The following is a 20,308-nucleotide window of genomic DNA, read 5'->3' on the forward strand; positions in this document are numbered from 1 at the left end:
GAGAAACACAGGCAACAATGACGAGAACACAGAAAGAACAGAACTAAACTGGGGATATAAATACACAGGATAAAATAAGGAACCAAACAAGACACAGGTGAAAATAATCAATAACGAGGGAAACCAAATCAGTGGAAACTAATGGAAACCTACTGAAACTAAATGAGGACACTATGAAACTATGGTAACAAATGATATGAGAACAAAACACAGGAACATAACTAAACACAGACTAAGGGTACGTTTACATGACAACGATGTACTAAATACAGAAATGTTTTTCCCTTTCTAACATTGTCAAAACATTCCACTTTGACACGGATCCGCAAAAACAATTAAAAGCGCTGTATTATTTATGCCAGGCCAGTAGTTGGCAATGTCACTTTGTAAAGAAACACTATGCGCCTATAGACTGAACACGTAATACGCGTGCGCATTACATCATCGTTTTCACAAATTCGCGTATGATAATAGGTATCATTTTCAAAAACTTGCCCTTTAAATCCCGTTTTCAGAAGTTTCAGTTTTCAGGCCGCCATAACCGTTGTTGTGTAAATGAACGGCCAAAGCACATAAAAAGTTTTCCGTTTTTAGTTGAAAACGGTCTTATGTAAACGGTCCCTAAATGTGACATAGGTAAAGACACTAATTATAAAGTGGGACCAAAGTTTCTTTACCCTATTAATCAGGGTTCTTTTTTGGTACTACTTGGAAAGTTTGTAAATACAAATAAAATAGAAATAGAATACAATATACTGTAGAATTATAGAAAAGAAAATAGAATATTCTAAAACACACACACACATACACAAATAACCTCTTTAATATCCAGTTTCTCCAACAATGATATTAGATATTAAGCAGGTGTTTTTATACTTAAGTCTCTTGCTTCTAAGATTTTTTCCAGAGAAAAAGACCTCAGAAATCTCACATATCATCTAGAGTTTCAGAAGAGATCCCAACGTCACACACTGTGTTCAGACCTGTACAAAACTCTGCAATCAAACATCTGAGATTTCAGTATGAACTTTTTTGTTTTCAGTTATCTGAACTATTTTATTTGCATTCATAAGCAGAAAAATACCACACAAAGTTGATGTGTCAATGAAAGGGCAATCTCTGACTGCAAGGTGAAGAGCAAGGTGAAACAGAAGCAAGGGTTGCGAGTTTCAGCAAGTTTGTTCTTGTTGTTTGTTGAGAGCTTCTTTAAGAGCTCGAGTCAGTTCTTCTTTCACTCACCTGTCACAAGGAATCTTCTGCATCCATCAGTAAAGTCTTTTTATCACATTCTTTGTTTCCTCCCCTCTGTCTTTTGATTTTTTTGGACCACCTGGCCTTGTCATGGTCCATTAAATGCTTACTTGGATTACAGGACATAAAGCATAGAGTAGCACACAAATCCACACAGACACAAACACACAAAGGATGGTCAATGGGAAATGATGTTGTTTGCTGACCCTTTATTAGAAGCCATGTTTGGGACTTACCATTTACTTCACTTATTTTTATCCCTTAATTACTAACTCTGAGAGAATCTTTATTAAAACATTAACCACCATTATTAAAAAACATTGGCTTCTTCCCACAAAAGTAGATGATTTCAGGTTTTTCTGTCCAAAACATGACACACACACACACACACACACACACACATAAAGTAGCATTCAAAAGTTTGAGGAGTAAGATTTTTCGGTAACACTTTAGGGTCCAATTCTCACTATTAACTTATTAGCATGCATATTACTAGGATATTGGCTGTTTATTATTAATTATAAAGCACATATTAATGCCTTATTCTGCATGACCATATTCTACATCCCTTTATTCTACACCCCTACATCCTACACAATACCTAAACTTAACAACTGCCTTACTAACTATTAATATGCAGTAATTAGGAGTTTATTGAGGCAAAAATCATTGTTAATAGTGAGAATTGGACCCTAATCTAAAATCATCTAATCTAAAGAAATTAAAGGGATAGTTCACCCAAAAATGAAAATTTGATGTTTTTCAGCTTACCCCCAGGGCATCCAAGATGTAGGTGACTTTGTTTCTTCAGTAGAACACAAATGATGATTTTTAACTTGCAGTCTGTCAGTCGTATAATACATGTCAATGGTAACTCCATCTATAAGAGTCAAAAAAACATGCACAGACAAATCCAAATTAAACCCTGCGGCTCGTGACGACATATTGATGTCCTAAGACACGAAACGATCGGTTTGTGCGAGAAACTGAACAGTATTTATATAATTTTTTACCTCTAAAACACCACTATGTCCAACTGCCTTGCACATCCGGTTGGTGAGGTCTGAACGCGCTCTGACAACGGAAGTGATGTCTCGCACTCTTTGAAGTATAAGCGCGAGACATCACTTCCGTCATCAGAACTTCCGTTTTCAGACCTCACCAACCGGATGCGCAAGGCAGTTGGACATATTAGAAATTAGAATATTAGTGTCACAGACACTAGATTAGACAATTAGAAAGATTAGAAATGTATGAATGTTTTCATTATATGTGACCCTGGACCACAAAACCAAATTGGGATTCATACATCATCTGTAATAAATAAGCTTTCCATTGATGTATGGTTTGTTAGGATAGGACAATATTTGGCCGAGATACAACTATTTGAAAATCTGGAATCTGAAGGTGCAAAAAAATCTAAATATTGAGGAAATCACCTTTAAAGTAGTCCAAATGAAGTCCTTAGCAATGCATATCCACTCACAAAAATACATTTTTTAAATATCTTCATGGAACATAATCTTTACTTAATATCCTAATGATTTTTGGCATAAAAGAAAAATCGATAATTTTGACCAATTCAATGTATTGCTGGCTATTGCTACAAATATACTTGTGCGACTGATAAAATAAAATGATAAAATGATAAAATACAATGTTTTCAACCAAAACATTTCACAAAAAAAGGGTTGAGTTTTTAAGTGTCCTGACCCAAAGTGTCCAAGTTTGGCCACTGTACACGTTACTTAGTTATACTCCTCAGTGGAGAAATAATCTGTTTATAATTTTTTTTAAAAAAGCATTACTGAGGTGTGTGTGTGTGTGTGTGTGTGTGTGTGTGTGTGTGTGTGTGTGTGTGTGCGTGCGTGTGTGCGTGTGTGTTGATAGGTGCAATGCAGCTGTCAGCATTTAGAAGATGAAGGTCAGCTGCTTTACTATTAGTGTGTGCATGGAGACCATTCCTTTTTCCTTCCCTGACTGTTGTTCACATCAGCGTTTTTGAAGACATTTTTTCAATTTGTTAAATTTGTCTTAGTGACTCCAACCTCTAATGCTAATACTGACTGGCAATATGTGCAATATGTCTAAAGAAAGTAGCCAGCTCAAATATTTTCCCACAGTGACCAGTGGTGCTTGTTATTTGTGTGCATGGAGAGACACACACATGGCTTTGACATTGGCTTTGAGCCCATGTGCCCTCGTTAAAGGGCAGTTTGTCAGTGCTCACCAGCAGCAGGCAGACGTAAACATGAGGGTCTGTCTAAAGTGCTCTAAAAGAGTAACCTCTGCCTGATTTAGAGCACCAAAGAGTCCAATAATGGCCTGTTTCAGACCATAACTTGGCCTTCTGGAGTGTGTATGTGCCAGAGGTCCCAAAAATTATTTGGTCACTTAAAGGGATAGTTCACTCCAAAATGAAAATTCTGTCATCATTTACTAACCCTCAGGTTGTTCCAAACCTGTATAAATTTCTTTGTTCTGTTAAACAGAAAGGAAGATTTTTTGAAGAATGTGAGACACCGAACAGTTCTGGGTCACCATTGACTTCCATAGTATTTATTTTCCTACTATGGAAGTCAATGGTGCCCCAAAGCAGCCTGGTTACACACTTTCTTCAAAATATCTTCCTTTGTGTTCAGCAGAACAAAGACATTTCTACAGATTTGGAACATGATGACAGTATTTTCATTTTTGGGTAAACTATCCCTTTAAGATAGTCTAAAAATAAAAGAATGTTATTGCTTTAAATACTAAAATATCAAACCATATGAAGTAGCTTTTTTGCACTCTTTAAGCAAAACATTTAACAACAAAGTCACAATGTGACATATGAAGTCACATGAGATATAACGTGACATTGTGATATGGCACAATTTTAACCCAGCCTGTTCAATCACAGGCATGGATTCATAAACTTAAACATATTTTATTGTATTATTTTTTTTTTTATTATTATTATTTATGAATATGAATCACTTAAACTGAAATGGTCCATTCCCTTGTTCCATTAAGATGTATACAAAATGTTTTAAGCTCTATTTTTTTTTTTTTTTTTTTTTACTCATTTAAAATTCTGAATTCATAATATGAATACTAGCCTATGTAAGGATTATTCAATTCAATTTGATGGAAATTTACTATACAAATGAGATTCATAAATCTTAAAAAAAAAAAAAAAAAAAAAAACGCTTAATTTTTCTTTTTGTGTGTGTGTGTATGTGCGTTTCTCCCTTTTTCACATTCCCTTGCTTGGTATGATAATAGCCATAACCTTAGCCTTCAATGACTGCATGTGTGTCTGCTTTAATCATCTATAAATAATAAAGGTAATAATAGAATCAGCTGTTGAGAAGGAAATGCTGAAGAACTCTCTCATCCCTTGTGAAAAGAAGTGTGATTAATTGTATTGAATGTACACTTGTAGTATTTTTTTAAACTGTACTTGCAGATAATACAATATTACTGAAATAAAAAGCAACTTAAGTGTACTTAGAGTACACTTTCATGACTATGTTTCTTAACAACTTTTAAAAATGCACTGTTGAAATCAAAAGTTCTATCTATTAATATTATTTAATTAAAGTCCCCCTCTAGTCAATAATTTTGTCCCTTAAAACTCATCTTTGATCACCAAAATTACATATTTAAACGTTTTTTCCTTGTGAAAAAAATTCTTAATGCCTTAAAATAGCTTGAATGTAACTCTATACCCTTGCCTCATTTAATATACACAGATCTATGAATATGATAATTAGCCCCGCCTCCACCCATTTGCACGAGCTCAGGCGAGATCCACTCGGTCAACTTACTGAGGTAAAAGCTGCACAATGGTACCGCTTTTTACAACGTCCAACACATAATGGTAATTAATATGATTATGACTATGTTATCAAACAGCTAATAATTTGTTGATAATGTTCCACAGACCATGTTCACATTCGCAAGTCAGACAGCTGCCAATAACAATCAGTATCCTTAAACACTTTGAACAACGTCAGTAGAGAACGGTTAAAGTTCATCATAACATCGTAATATGCATACACCCACCATATTGCTAAATCGACCCGATTTTTCATATCAACAGAAAAATATACCTTCTTTTGAGACTCCCTTGTGCAGTCAGTTAATGAAATGCTGAAGCCCACCGGCAAGTTGACATGATTGGTTACAAGGTAGTTTGTGACAGAAACTCCAACGATTTAAGCTTTAAGTTTACACTTAAGTATATTCTTTTAAAATATATTTTGTACTTGTTTTAAAAGTAGTGTATTACTTTTTCACAAGGAGTGTTATGGCATTTAACTGCTAAACAAGAGAGAGCAATATGAGAAATAGAAAGAAGAAGAGGAATTGAGAAGACTTGCAATTTGCTGAGAAGGAAAATAGAGTGGAAGGAAAGTGATTTGTGCCAGTTCTTGATTGGTTCTGGCTGCAGTGCTTGATTAAAGGACTAGCATGAAGATAAGGAAGTTTAGAGTGAACATATACAAGCACGCGAACACATGAACACATAAACACAGCTACTGGATGTCAATGACTGAATGGTCTTACAAATTGTTTGTTGTGTTTTACTGACTGCCTACTGAGCAGTAAGAACTCCAGGACACACTCACACGTGCAAAGAGACGACGTACCACCAATAATTCACATGCTAGCACGCGCCTGTTAACAATAAGAGCAGAAGCCATTGTACTCGACAACAGGATGATGATTGTGCCTCTCACAGGAGCAAAACAGACGGCCAGCTAACAATGCAGCCAGGAAGCTCATTTATCATAGTACAGACAATCATTAATAAGATCGTATTCTCATGCAGCTCTGAGATAAAATCTTAAATCTTAAAATTGATTAAAGAAATAGTTCATACAACAATGGAAATTCTGTCATCATTTACTCACCCTTGTGTCGTTTCAAACCTGTATGACTTTCTTTCTTCAGTTTTTCTGTTTTGTCTATACAATGAAAGTCAATGGGGTCTAAAACTGCACTGAACCAAAAAGGAAGGACAAAGAAAATTTTAACATTTAACATTTGACATTTTAAAAAATGAGAGCCATTAAATGATGAAAGAATTTTCATTTTTGAGTAAACTATTCCTTTAAATGAAAAATTTTGTTTTGTTAATGTACTTGCAGATAATATTAATGAAATAAAAGGCAACTTAAGTATAGAGTAGACTTTCATGACTTTGTTTCTTAAGTATGTGCCTCTTAAAAAAAAAAAAACAGACATTTTTAAAAATTAGGGTCATCAAATGGTGAAAGAGTTTTCATTTTTGAGTAAACTATCACTTTAAATGAATTTTTTTTTTTTTTTTTTTTTTCATTTTACAAATACATTTGCTCATTATTCAACTGCCTTCTTTAAAAAAAAAAAAAAAAAAAAAAACTGTACTTGCAGATAATATAATATTACTGAAATAAAAAGCAACTTAAGTGTACTACTTTCATGGCTGTTTTTTTAACACACTTAAGTACACTTTTAAAAAGTGCATTTTGTAATGACACCATTAAATGTTTTACTTTAAAAAAAAAAAACATTTTTTAAAAATGTGGGTGATTAAATGATAAAAGACTTTTCATTTTTGAGTAAACTATCCCTTTGAATAAAACATACAGTAAATTAATTTAAAAGGGTCATTTTTACATTTTTTCCCAGGCTCAGAAATACATTTGCTGATTTTTCAACTGCCATCTTTCTGTCCATTCAGTCCTGATCATTTGGTCCATTTGGAGTGCAAGAGTTTGTCTGTCTTTAACATTCAGTGCGGTTTACAGCTACAGTAAAATATCTGGAATAGAAACACTATCTGGTGAAACAGGGTATGCAATGTTTAAAATCCACCTGTCACTCAAACTGTGACACCTCTGCCTCTCAGCGGGACGCCACTATGGGGGTCTGACAAAGCACATACACACAAGCACAGAATTAGTTTAAAGTGGCTGCTCAATAACAACCACATTTGGGTCACTGTAAACCATATGGCAAAAGAGGTTTTGACAGAGTGTAAAAACAATCTTGCCCCATAACAGAAACAGCCCTTCAGGGGCTCATGAATAGCACACACATATATTTAGAAAATTTTCGGTGGGAACAGTCCAAAGTTATAAAGCACCTCTCTCCTCAGGGAAAACTTCTCTGGCAAGTCAGAAATCTAGTCTACAAATACAAGGAAATGTTCTTGTCTTTTTGTTTGTAAAAGGGCTGCAGAATTTATTCCCAGCATCCTGATGAATGCATGAGCATATAACTCATATATTTTGAGGTAGTGTTTGCGTAGTTTACCTATTACGCTGAACTAATCGCTACAGTGTCCTGATATTTTATGATTCATTTCTCACTTGTACATACTTCATTGTCAGTGAGTCTTGAGAATCAAATATAGGAGGTTTTTCTTCATAATGTGGTGCCTTATGTGTGTTAAAGGGTTAGTTTGCCCAAAAATTATAATTCTGTCATTAATTACTCACCCTCATGTCGTTCCACATCCGTAAGACCTTAGTTCATCTTCTGAACACAAATTAAGATATTTTTGATAAAATCCGATGGCTCAGTGAGGCCTGCATTGCCAGCAAGATAATTAACACTTTCAATTGCCCAGAAAGCTACTAAAAACATATTTAAAACAGATCATGTGACTACAGTGGTTCAACCTTAATGCTATGAAGCTAAGAGAATGCTTTTTGTGCGACAAAAAAACAAAATAATGACTTTATGACAATATGATGGGCGATTTCAAAACACTGCTTCATGAAGCTTCGAAGCTTTACGAATCTTTTGTTTCGAATCAGTGGTTCGGAGCGTGTATCAAACTGCCAAAGTCACGCCCCATTTGAAACAAAAGATTCGTAAAGCTTTGAAGCTTCATGAAGCAGTGTTTTGAAATCGCCCATCACTAGATATTGTCATAAAGTTGTTATTTTGTTTCTTTAGCGCACAAAAAGTATTCTCGTCGCTTCATAACATTAAGGTTGAACCACTGTAGTCACATGAACTGTTTTAAATACGTTTTTAGTAGCTTTCTGGGCATCTGAAAGTGTTAATTGTCTTGCTGGCAATGCAGGATTTTATCAAAAATATCTTTATTTGTGTTCCGAAGATGAACGAAGGTGTGGAATGACATGAGGGTGAGTAATTAATGACAGATTTTTCATTTTTGGGTGAACTAACCCTTTAAAATAACATACAGCTACTCATGAAAGTACTGATTAAGGGGTGTCAGCTTTTACATGAAAAACGCCGTTATTGGTAGCCCTGAAAATGTAATTTTTAAAACAATACCGTTATTGTCTCTGTGAAAACTACAAAAACACGAATTTGTAAAACCGTTGATGTCATGAGCATGCGTATATTACTCTGCATTCTGTAAATACGTATTGTTTCTTTACAAAGTGACATTGCCAACTACTGGCCTGGCATGAATAATACAGCGTTTTTAGTTGTTTTCGTGCATCCGTGTGAACGGGGATCATTTTGACAATGTTGTCAACTGTACACAAACAACGCAAAAGAAAAACTTTTCAGTTTTTAGTACATTGTTGTCGTGTAAACATACCCTTAATTAACAAGACACTGTCACATTATTTGATAGATTTTTCTGTTTAGTGTGTAATGGAGAATATATTTTGAAATATATAATTAGTTGTATTGTTTGTTTTTGATCTGAATATTAGCCATTTTACGAACTGTGCCATTTCATCACTGTTACATTATTTATTATCTAGAATAAAAATGAATTCTACTTAAATTTAGATTTTATTGAAATTAAAATACCACACTTTTACTTTACTCAACTTTATGTTGTGACATTTTCCCCTTAAAGTAAAATAGGCTAATTGAATTTAAATATAAAAGATTGTTTAATCTTCCTGAAATCATAAAAATTTAAGTCTATATTATGTTTAAACTTACTAGCCTTGTCAAGCTCAAAAGTTCACGTGTTACTCTCCGATCACAAGTGGTCAGCTGAGGCGAATTTTGTTGTTTCCACCTGTGATTTGTGTTAGGATTTCTCAGGACCATCTCCTCTTATTCCGTCACACCCTACATCACTTTCACGGGAACGTCTTATGCTGCGCCCAAATATGCGATTTACGAATGAGTGAGAAAGCGAGAATAAGATATGGACGGATAGCATTTTCACTACAGATGCGATGGGGTTACATTCTTTTTTCTTGAAAAAACTATCCACAGGGTTTGTATTTAGCACTGACTGCTTGTGATTGGATCACCAAAATGCATTTTGATACCAGGTGGATGATACATTTTTCACAGTTTACAGGCGCAAATCATATAAATACTTATTGTACGTAATGTAGTTTGGTAAATGCAACAGTTAAGGTCATTGTCAGTCATTTTTGACCTTTTGACCAGCAGCGTTAATACCTAATGTACTTGGTTTGACACAACCAAACATTTTGGGTCTGTCAAACTGTCATGGGTGATTTATTAGGCACACAAAATTACAAGCATATGACTTACTTACAAACTTACTGTGACAGAGTTGAAGTTCTGTAGAGCATAGGTAATGGAGAAATATGATTTCTTGAAAGTTTAGCAATAAATTATTTAAATGAAATTATTTTTAAAAAATACATAATTTTCCTAAGATTGTGTAACCATTTCCTGAGAGTGACACATTTGTGATTTAGTTTATGACACTGAACATTATAACCATTATAACAAGCAATAACTCTAACTCAACATGATGACCAGCTCTTTTGCTTTTGAAAACTGGTCTGAATTAGTTCTCTGTTTAATCTTGAACTGTGCTCTGTCTTATTTTCACACAATCTGTCTAGTGTGTGTGTGCGTGTGTGTGTCTTAGGTAAAGCTGTGGAGAAGCTTTTGTTTTCTGCAGGATTTGGGTCCAGATGTGTCCAAATTCCTCTAAGGCCCCCAGGAAAGAGGTAACCAGATAGGCGGTAAGCTTTATCCTCATGTTTTAAATGTGCAATGGTGTGAATGCACATTGTGTGTGCGTGTGTGTGTGTGTGTGTGCAATTGAGTATTTATGTGTTTCGTTCTTCTCTAATCCTGCTCATTATCCATTCCTGCCTCTCATCACCTTTATCTTCTACCTCTGTTTTTCCTCCACTCGTTATTTTTCCTTCTCATGTTTTCCCGCCTGTTTCCTCCCTCTCTCCCTCCTTTCCACCATCACCACCTTCCTGATCCACAGCCCAAGGGCTTCACATAAATGCTAGTTATACAAATAATGATTAAAGAAGGCACTTCCTGTTCATTCAGAGATGTGTTTCATAGCAACCTCTGAAGAGTGGAAACAGCAACACCAGCTTGTCTTTTGGTTCTCAAACTCTTATGGCCTGTTTGACCCCAATGCCATTTTAATAGATTGGAAATTGTACTTAACATAACTATCAGGTCAATACTTATGAAATGACTTGTGAGTCAAATCAATAAAAATACAACATCCTAGATGAAATATGTTCTGAGAGACCACATATGCAATGAAGTTTCATATGAAAATGATAGTTAGAGGGTGATTCTTAAAGTTTCGGTTTGCTGGGTTTTAGTTTGGTCTACAAGTGTGAAAACGAAGTACACTTTAGCATACTTTTAAAAAGAGTACTTATTACGGATATAATATATAAAAGTATATAACAAATTTGTGATAATTACCTTATGATAAGATAGTGACAAAAGATAAGAACTTAAAAATTTACTTAAAAGTAAAACTGTTAATTTGATATTATTATAAAGTCCATTTATTAAATTATCTTTTTTAAGATGTTAAGAAACATAGTCATGTGTGTGTGTGTGTGTGTGTGTGGTGGGATACATGTGGGCGTTTGTGAATTTAACCTTGCAGTGCACATATAAATATGAACCAAAGACAACACTATGGTCTATTAAAGCCTTAGAAGACTTATATTTGTACCTATATTATCTGCAAAACCTTCCATAAAAACAACTCTAAATGTTATTTATGTGGAAGCAGACCCCACACAAGCACACACACAGCATCTTCCTTTATCCTGAGTCCAGAGCTCTTCCTGCTTTGCTTGCTGCTTTATCCATTCAGGGGACGAAGGGCAAAGGAGAGGGGCAGGTCAGAGGTCACTAAGCCCTCAGTGCAAGCAGGGAAACACCTTGCGAACCCTGTTTGTTCCTGAGAGAGTGAGGAAGAGAGAGTCCATGTTTATGATGTAGAATGGTATATAGATTATTTGATGATCTTGTTTTTTTTGGAGGTGTATCAGGGTCAGAAAATAACGGGGGCTTAGAGCAAAATACCACCAAATTTTTGCCCTAATATATATATATATATATACACTCACCCGCCACTTTATTAGGTACACCTTGCTAGTATCGGGTTGGTCCACCTTTTGCCTTCAGAACTGCCTTAATTTTTTGAGGCATAGATTCAACAAGGTGCTGGAAACATTCCTCAGATTTTGCTGCAGTTTTGTCGGATGCACATCCATGATGTGAATCTCCCATTCCACCACATCCCAAAGGTGCTCTATTGGATTGGGATCTGGTGACTGTGGAGGCCATTTGAGTATAGTGAACTCATTGTCATGTTCAAGTAACCAGTTTGAGATGATTTGAGCTTTGTTACCTGGCGTGTTATCCTGCTGGAAGTAGCCATCAGTAGATGGGTACGTTGTGGTCATAAAGGGATAGACATGGTCAGCATCGATACTCAGGTAGGCTGTAGTGTTTAAACAATGCTCAATTGGTACTAAGGGGCCCGAAGTGTGCCAAGAAAATCGCCCAACTCACCATTACACCAGCAGCAGCAGCCTAAACCACAAGGCAGGATGGATACATGCTTTCATGTTGTTTACGCCAAATTCTGACCCGACCGTCTGAATGTCCCAGCAGCCCACAAGTTCACATTTACATATAATTAAATAGAGTAAAGGTTATGCGTATTTGATGTGTCTTCTGCTGCTGTAGCCCATCTGCTTCAAGGTTCGACATGTTGTGCATTCAGAGATGCTCTTCTGCATACCTCGGTTGTAACAAGTGGTTATTTGAGTTACTGTTGCCTTCCTGTAAACCCTAGAGATGGTTGTGCTAGAAAATCCCAGTAGATCAGCAGTTTCTGAAATATTCAGCAGGATTGCGAATCAATGACAAATATTGATTTTATACAACAATAAGTCCAACAAACAAGTTCAATATACAAAAAGTTAATATTGTGTTTTAGGATTGTGATTATTGTCTGTTTTTACTCTGTTTCACCAATAAAATTTGTTCCAAACAAAGAGCAGAACCGTTGCATGCCTCTAGACCACATACTGGTGTTCGTTAAAGAATGAATCACATTTATGAACAAATCAGTTGAGAATGATTCAATGAACAATTCATAAAGACAGTCACTTGCTTTGTTCTGGAATGAATCAGCTATTTTGGCTGAATCAGTTGAGTCACCACCTCTGCAGTGTAATAGATTCTGTTGATACTGTTTTCATTCGATTGGTAACAGCTCTATAGAGTCTTCTTATTCTAATTGAATTTAGTGGTTCAATTTAGGAATTTGACATTGGCAAAATATAATGTATACATTTAATAAAATCTGCCCTTGTAAATGTACAAAATCTATTTGAGGAAGCAAAATCTCCCTTGAATGGAAAAAAGTTTATTTCCAGTGGTGTACGTGTGCTTTTCAGCCTCTCACGGGAAGTTTTTATGTATAATGGTGTGATTAGGGTCAGAAACAGTACCATATACAGTAGAAACAGGAGTCAGCCACCATTGATCCCCTGATGCAATGGCTTCCTCTATAACAATGGTCTTATCTGATCCAGCACTCAACATTCGCACAGGTGTGCCTGTATGTGCGGCCACTTAAGGACACTGTGTGTGTGTGTGTGTGTGTGTGTGTGTGTGTGTGTGTGTGTGTGTGTGTGTGTGTGTGTGTGTGTGTGTGTGTGTGTGTGTGTGTGTGTGTGTTCATGCACCAGTATGTGTGTCCATTGGAGATAAGCTATTTATAAGCCACATAATTTATGGAGGATTCTCAGGAAATAGTGCCATTTGTGTCTTATGTGTGTCCCTATTACCTACATCTGATATATTTATCAGGATACTGAACTCAGTCACGTCATTTTAACTCTTCTTTTGTGTGTAATAATGAAAAATAAAACATTTTTAAGTGTTTTGTTTTTTTAAGTGGAATATCAGTCCATATCTATGTACAGCATTTACCCTTCTTGATCAGTATTTCATTATGATTTATGTTTATATCAGTTTTGCCAAACTAGCTATTTTTTTTAGTTATTACTTTTTTACAGTTAATAAGCACAAGCTTTGAAAGTGTTGTAGTGCAGTGAAATTTGCTAGTTAATGCTGCCATTTTGCACTGACCCTCAACCCATAACATTCAACCCTGAAACATTTTGAATGTAACAGTGTTGGCATAAAACATATTTTGAAAGAAAAATGTCATGATTTATTATTTTTCAAGCAATGTTTAACTTATTTCAATGTACAGCAGAACTGATTGAATTTACTCCATTATTGTTACTTTTCAAGACTGCAACCATTGAATTGACCATTGAAAAAACAGTATTTGGTAAATATTTTGGCATGAAAATATGGAAAGGAAGAACACAATCAGGAAATGTCAAAAGTCACACTTGAACTCATATCACTCACATGTTCAACATGGCCAGTGCTTCAGAACATGTGCCTTAACTCCAGTAAATGGCTTTGGGAACATTGCTTTTTTTTCATAGTTGGAACACTAGTTTAGTGAAACTTGAGAATTTCCAAACAACAAAAGATGTGACAAATCTGCCTGGAAGAGGACATGTGTCTATATCGTCTTAATGCGCGGTGAGGAGGAAAGTTTGAGTGGATAAAGACTCTCCAAGGATCACAGCTGGAGAACTGCAGAAATTAGTTGAGTTTCGAGGTCAGAAAGCCTAAATATATCAAACAGGACCAGCTTCTATGGTCAGATGAAACTAAAAAAAAAGAATTTTTTGGCAGCGAACACATGAGATGGGTTTGGTGTAAACAGGATAAAAAAGTAGCCCATGACCATATAGTTAAATATACTGCTGGATATTTGAAATTGTGGGCCTATTTCAAAACCTGACCGCCTCTGCTATTAATCTTATAATGGGCCATGGTTGGATTGTCCAACAGGACAATGATCCAAAACAAACATCAAAATCAACACAAAAATGGGTCACTGAGCACAAAATGAAGCCTCTGCCATGGCCGTCCCAATCCCCTGACCTGAACCCTGAAGAAAATGTTAAAATGTTAAAATAAATAATCAAAAAGATTAACAGTGCAGATTTATTTTTGTTCATATTTACCAAGGGTGCCAATAATATTGACCATGACTGTAATTACTGTTTTAAAAACACTTTTTCTTGGTTATGTGAACATTAAAGGGAACATTCCATTTGATCATTTTGCAAACATTATGGTAAAGTTACTTTTGAATGTTCTCTGAACATTCTGAAACAAGTAGTAACATTTAAAAAAATATTTGATGAATGTCCAACTAAAACATTCCATGAATGATGTATAATGTTTTTGTGCTAACATTTGAGAACGTTATTAAAGTACGGAGCCCCGCACATGACATGCAGGAAAAAAACAGTAGGCTAAATTGTGCGCACGATTTACTTATTCGTTCCCTCGATTTGCTAAATCATGCACACAAATCAGTTTACTTTCTTTTCCTGCATACCATATGCGGGGCTCCGTATAAAGACCAGATAACCCTGAATGAACATTCTATTAACATTACTGGAAAAATGTTTGTTCATAACTTTGCCAGAACATTAACTAAAGTTCTGAGAATGTTCCCTGTTAGCTGGGCATATGGCATTTTCATTATGGCCTGTAGATTTAAGGGCAAGAAACCACGAAAAAGAAACACCATTTTAAAACTCCCTTGGCTATGGCTCCAGGTGAGTATGCGTGTTATCAGACTCATCAGTGAGGGCAGTCTCGGGGTAAAGAGTCAAAGAGTCGGGCGGCTGCCCGCAGGCACCATATTTCAAACATGCCTTCAATAATGAGCTGGGCTGGACTGACCCAGAGCTACAGAATGGCAACTCACTTAAGAGGAGGTGAAAAAAACACATTAAATGACAGAACAACTTGTCGGTATCCTCCACTATGTAATTACTGAGTACACATAAGCGAGGGGGTGAGCAGACACATGTTTTCAGGGATTTCAAAGACTCACAAGACTCTCTACATCAAATCAGAAGAGAATGCTAACCTGCTAAGCTAAAAGGCAAACAAACCATCATGATTGCCTTTTAAATCTCAATGAATTAGCTTGCAGGCCTAAATCAACAGAAATATGATGATCTCTCTCTCGCTCTCTCAGTGTGTGTGTGTGTGTGTGTGTGTGTGTGTAACAACAGAAGTGAGGTGTTGAGTGGCACATGGGTGTGATATCGTCTGAGGAGGTTTCTTGGTGTTTAGCATACCCATATGAACACTTGGGACGTTGTCTTTACAACAGAGAGATCCAAACAACCAATACACAAAATACAAGGGAATATTCTCCACTTAAGTTTAAGCGGACAGCCTCTTGAAACTCACTATCCTTCTTTTTCATTGCCTCTGATGACACAAAAGCACAGAAACACACACACACCTTGTGTGATTTGTGGGGTTTGAAGTTCCACAAATCAAGCCATGAGATCAAATCTGACGTGTTAGGTGCCTGACAGCTGTATACTTCAAACAATCCCCAAATTACAGCTCACACACCTCCTGTAGCTTCACCTCTGCTGGCTTCAGCCATGCCAAACCGCTTGAATGTGAGTGTGTATGCATTCATACATGTGTGTGTGTGTGTGTGTGTGTTTGTGTGTAAAAGAAACATCGCAGCTCATGAAATGGAGGACCACTCTGCTATGTAGCAGCAATCCGGTCAGCTGTACAAGGGCAAAAAACAACACAGCTGCTATGGGGTCTCTCACACACATTCACTCACAGGCAAAGTTGCTATTTCTTGTGTGGTCTTACTCTTCACAGCTGATAGAAAAATAAAAACTATTGGAAAACTTACATTTACTTTAATTGCATTTTGTTTTGTTTTTTGCCAGAACAATAATGAGGAAAAATGTGTGTCTAAAAGACGTGAAATTTTTTTTCCCTTTGTGCTCTTAAATTGTATTATTCCTGATGTACTACTGTATATTGATGATGTATTGATTCACTTATGATTGCTTTTAATTATGATTTGATGATTTATACTAATTATGTTTGATACATTTTATAATCCTGCCTTGTCAAACTTAAAAATAAACCTCAAACCCCATTTCAAGTAAATGCTGTTCTTTCTATTCATCATTGAATCCTGAAAAAAACATTCCCATGAAATATTAAGCAGCACAACTGTGTCAACATTGATAATAATAATAATTGTTTCTTGAGCATCAAATCATCATATTAGAATGATTTCTGAAGGATCATGTGACACTGAAGACTGGAGTAATGATGTTGAAAATTCAGCTTTGTCATCACAGGAATAAATTACTTTATAAAATATGTTAAAACAAGAGTTCTGGTAAATTGTAATAATGTTTCACAAATGTACTGTTTTTACTATTTTTATTTATTTATTTAGATCAAATCAATGCAACTTTGGTGAACATATGAGACTTCTTTCAAAAAATACATACTCAATAACACAATACTCTCAATGCATTCATCTCTTCATTATTGTTTACTTTGGTAAAATAGTTCCAGTGTATGTCGGTTTTTATGCTCATATGCTTAACTTTTATATCAAACTCAACCACTGAATTAACCTCTGACCTCTAACCCCCCAGTTTACCCCCTCCTGTCCGTTTGGCTTCACCAAGACTTGTACAGTATTATCAGTGTGATAAAATGTCCATGAGTAAATCATGCTCAAACAAAGCTTTCACTAAAAAAATTTGATTTGTTACAACAAAGGGCTTTTTGGTGAAGATCTCAATTTCATCTGCCTAATCTGGCAATTAGAGGTGTGTGTTGAGTGTTTGAAAGCCGTCTGGCTAATCAGACCATCTGCTTCTTATCAGTGTTTCTTTTATTTTTAAAATGTGTGGATTTATTTATTTATCTTAAGGATCTATTAGAGCAGCAGGCAGCCACATCTCTCCACAGTCAATCAGATAGCAGCCTACCAACCTAACTGTGTGTGTGTGTGTGTGTGTGTGTGTGTGTGTGTGTGTGTGTGTTGTCTATAAAGAAATCCACTAGAGGGCGCAGTCTCGTCTGAGGGCCTGCCAGCTTGATTTAAGCAGGAAACTGTCTGTTGTTTTTGCCAGGCTGTCTGGGTGTGTGGAGTGTTTTAGTTTCTCCCGATATGAAGCACTGAGGTCCAACAAAAACAACATGCAGAGGAAGGGGTGAGGGGCAGAGGAAGGGGTGAGGGGCAGACTGGGGCAGGGCAAAGGATTATGGGGGCACGGCAACCCGGTCGCCTTTTTGCACAGCAGGAGCTCCTCATTGACTTTATGCAAACTTCGAAATTATACAGTAATTTATGGCTACAAGTAATATTTCAACAAATATGAAAGGCATGAGTAATAATGTCAAAATATGAACCATGACCTCACTTATTGCTTGCCTTTAAAGTAATTTCAAAGTATAAGGCAGTGAATTAATCATCTAACAGGTGTTTTGAGGGATAAAGACCCATGAGGGATCTGATCTACAAACCTATGAAGAGCATTTTCAGTATATACTTTAAAAAATAAAGGCTTTTAAAGGGGGGTTTTGCCATAGAAGAACCATTTTGGGTTCCCCAAAGACCCTTTCAGTGAACAGTTCTTAAAAGAACCATTTTTTCTTAGTGTGAAGAACATTTTAACAAACGAAAGAACATTTTTTATGCCAATAAAGAACTTTTATTTTTTACGAGTGATATGTAAAGTATTGGAACAATCTGTTTGATATGCATCATTTGCTATTTGTTTTCAAATAACCACCTTAAAATGTGTGGTGAGAATGTCATTCAAAGTGAGTTCTGAATCTAAGTCTTAAGATGTTTACAAACTGAAAAAATAAAGATCATACCACAGATTCGGTGTGCTGTATCTAGAATGTTCTGATGCCAAAAACTGATGCCACGAGTGGACATGTGCAGACAGTATCCTCAGAATAAATGGTGAACATCCTTTCATTCAAATGTATGCTTTGCCATAAGTGCCACTATTCACACATTTTATATCTAATCTGATGCATTTAAACAAATTTGTCAGAGATGCATTACATGCCTCTGTTGTCTTTACATTAGTTCTCAGTGCTAGTCACACTTTTACTTCACACTATCAGTGAAGTGTTATATAAGCTATAATTCATTTTATTCCTCTAAAAAATGGTTACAGTCCTGTAGCACTTGAGTAGAAGATACTGGCAGCTCATTAAGTGATTGAGAAGATCTGCAGATGATCTCATCAGTGACACTCTGATAGGTTTTGATTGATGGATTACACACTGATCCTGCTAAATGTGATTGCACATTAATTTAAGGAGCACCATGTGTGAAACAAGATTTGTATGTGTAAATAGTGGTGCAGATATGAAACGACCAGATTTAACAGAAAGGCTTATAAGAACTTCTTGAAGGATAATCATCTGTAGAACATCTCAGGTGTAAGGAAAAATAAGCCTATAGTTTTCCTGTTTGTTTTGAATGTGAATTGCTCTCTATTCAGTCTAAGCTATTTCGCTTTAACTGCCCTTTTTTAGGTGCTGCAAATTGGGTGTAACGCGTGAACAGCGCGTCCTTAAGAAACTCGTTAATGTCAAATGCGTCGTTTCCTTTTGTTTTTGTTTATTTTGCGAGTTTGTGTCTGCTATTATCATGCAAATAAATGCAAGAAAGTGCGAATTAAATTCACACTTATCCAAATCCTTTGCTGACATGTAATCTAATCACTAAAGACACGCTTTATAATATATAGCGATGTATTTTTTTTATTAGAAACGCTGAAATTAATTGGATTTGAGCTCCGAAATAAAGGTAAAAGGTTTTTTTTACGAATAAATATCAGTATAGATCAGAAGTTCACCACGTAAATAAATAAATAGCAAGTTATATGATGTAGGCTATATTGGTAAATGTAATATTTATAATGAAACATATGAGTCTGTCTTTTTTGTTTGAGTTTGAATAATGTGTCTGCAGGTAAATCTCTTCTTTCTATTAAAGAGGCTGCAGTGATGTGTTGTATAGTGGAAGTAGAGTGTTTGAAGTGACTGCATGTCACCTTCATGTAATGTTTGAGTGAGAGGAAATCACAGAGCAATGCTTCTTTTGCATTATCATTTGGTCCCAGGCGCTGGTTTCACTGGGAACCTGTCTGAAACCTGTTTAGGCTTGCCATGTTTAGTTAAGTTTAACTTTAGTGCCATATACATATTTGTAGGGAGTAATTATTTAGACTTACTGTGTAAATTGAATAGCCTAATACAAATATCAAAAATATACACCTACAGCCAATGTCGTTCAATTATTTTTTACAGGCAATTTCTCCAAACGGAGGCTTTTCTCAAAACATGCTGCTTTACTGTAACAATCTTTTCATTATTTTGGCATCATTGTTTCCATCCGTTTAACGTGTCACAATAATCAATTTAACTTGTCAATTAATTCTGTCACATTTGAAAGTGTCCTCTCTCATTCTGTATATAAAGTGTCGGAAAAAAATGAACGCCTCACTGCAAGTTTTACATAAAACGCGGAGGAAGCAATTTAACTAAAGCTCATAGTGGGTTGACGGAAAAAATAGGCTACCAAAAATAGCCTAAATGAATTTATTCATTTATTTATTCGGCCAGGATGTTCAAGTCTGCATGACTTGAATGAATAGTGTGTGGAAAAGTTAAAAACATCCATTGAAATTCTGCGACTGTGACTATACGCTGTTTCTCATTTTGTATTTAAAATGTGCCGTAAATGAGACGTGACGCAAAAATATTTTTGTCAGACAATTTAAGCTAAATCTAACTTGAAAGACGAGCAAGCCATTACTTTTTCATTAAGAAGAAAAACAAGAGTTAAGCTCACTTTGTTGACACACTCGCTCCTGCCGACTGCGTGGCC

This window comes from Ctenopharyngodon idella, chromosome 8 (genome assembly GCF_019924925.1).
Source record: "Ctenopharyngodon idella isolate HZGC_01 chromosome 8, HZGC01, whole genome shotgun sequence".
Lineage (NCBI taxonomy): Eukaryota > Metazoa > Chordata > Actinopteri > Cypriniformes > Xenocyprididae > Ctenopharyngodon > Ctenopharyngodon idella.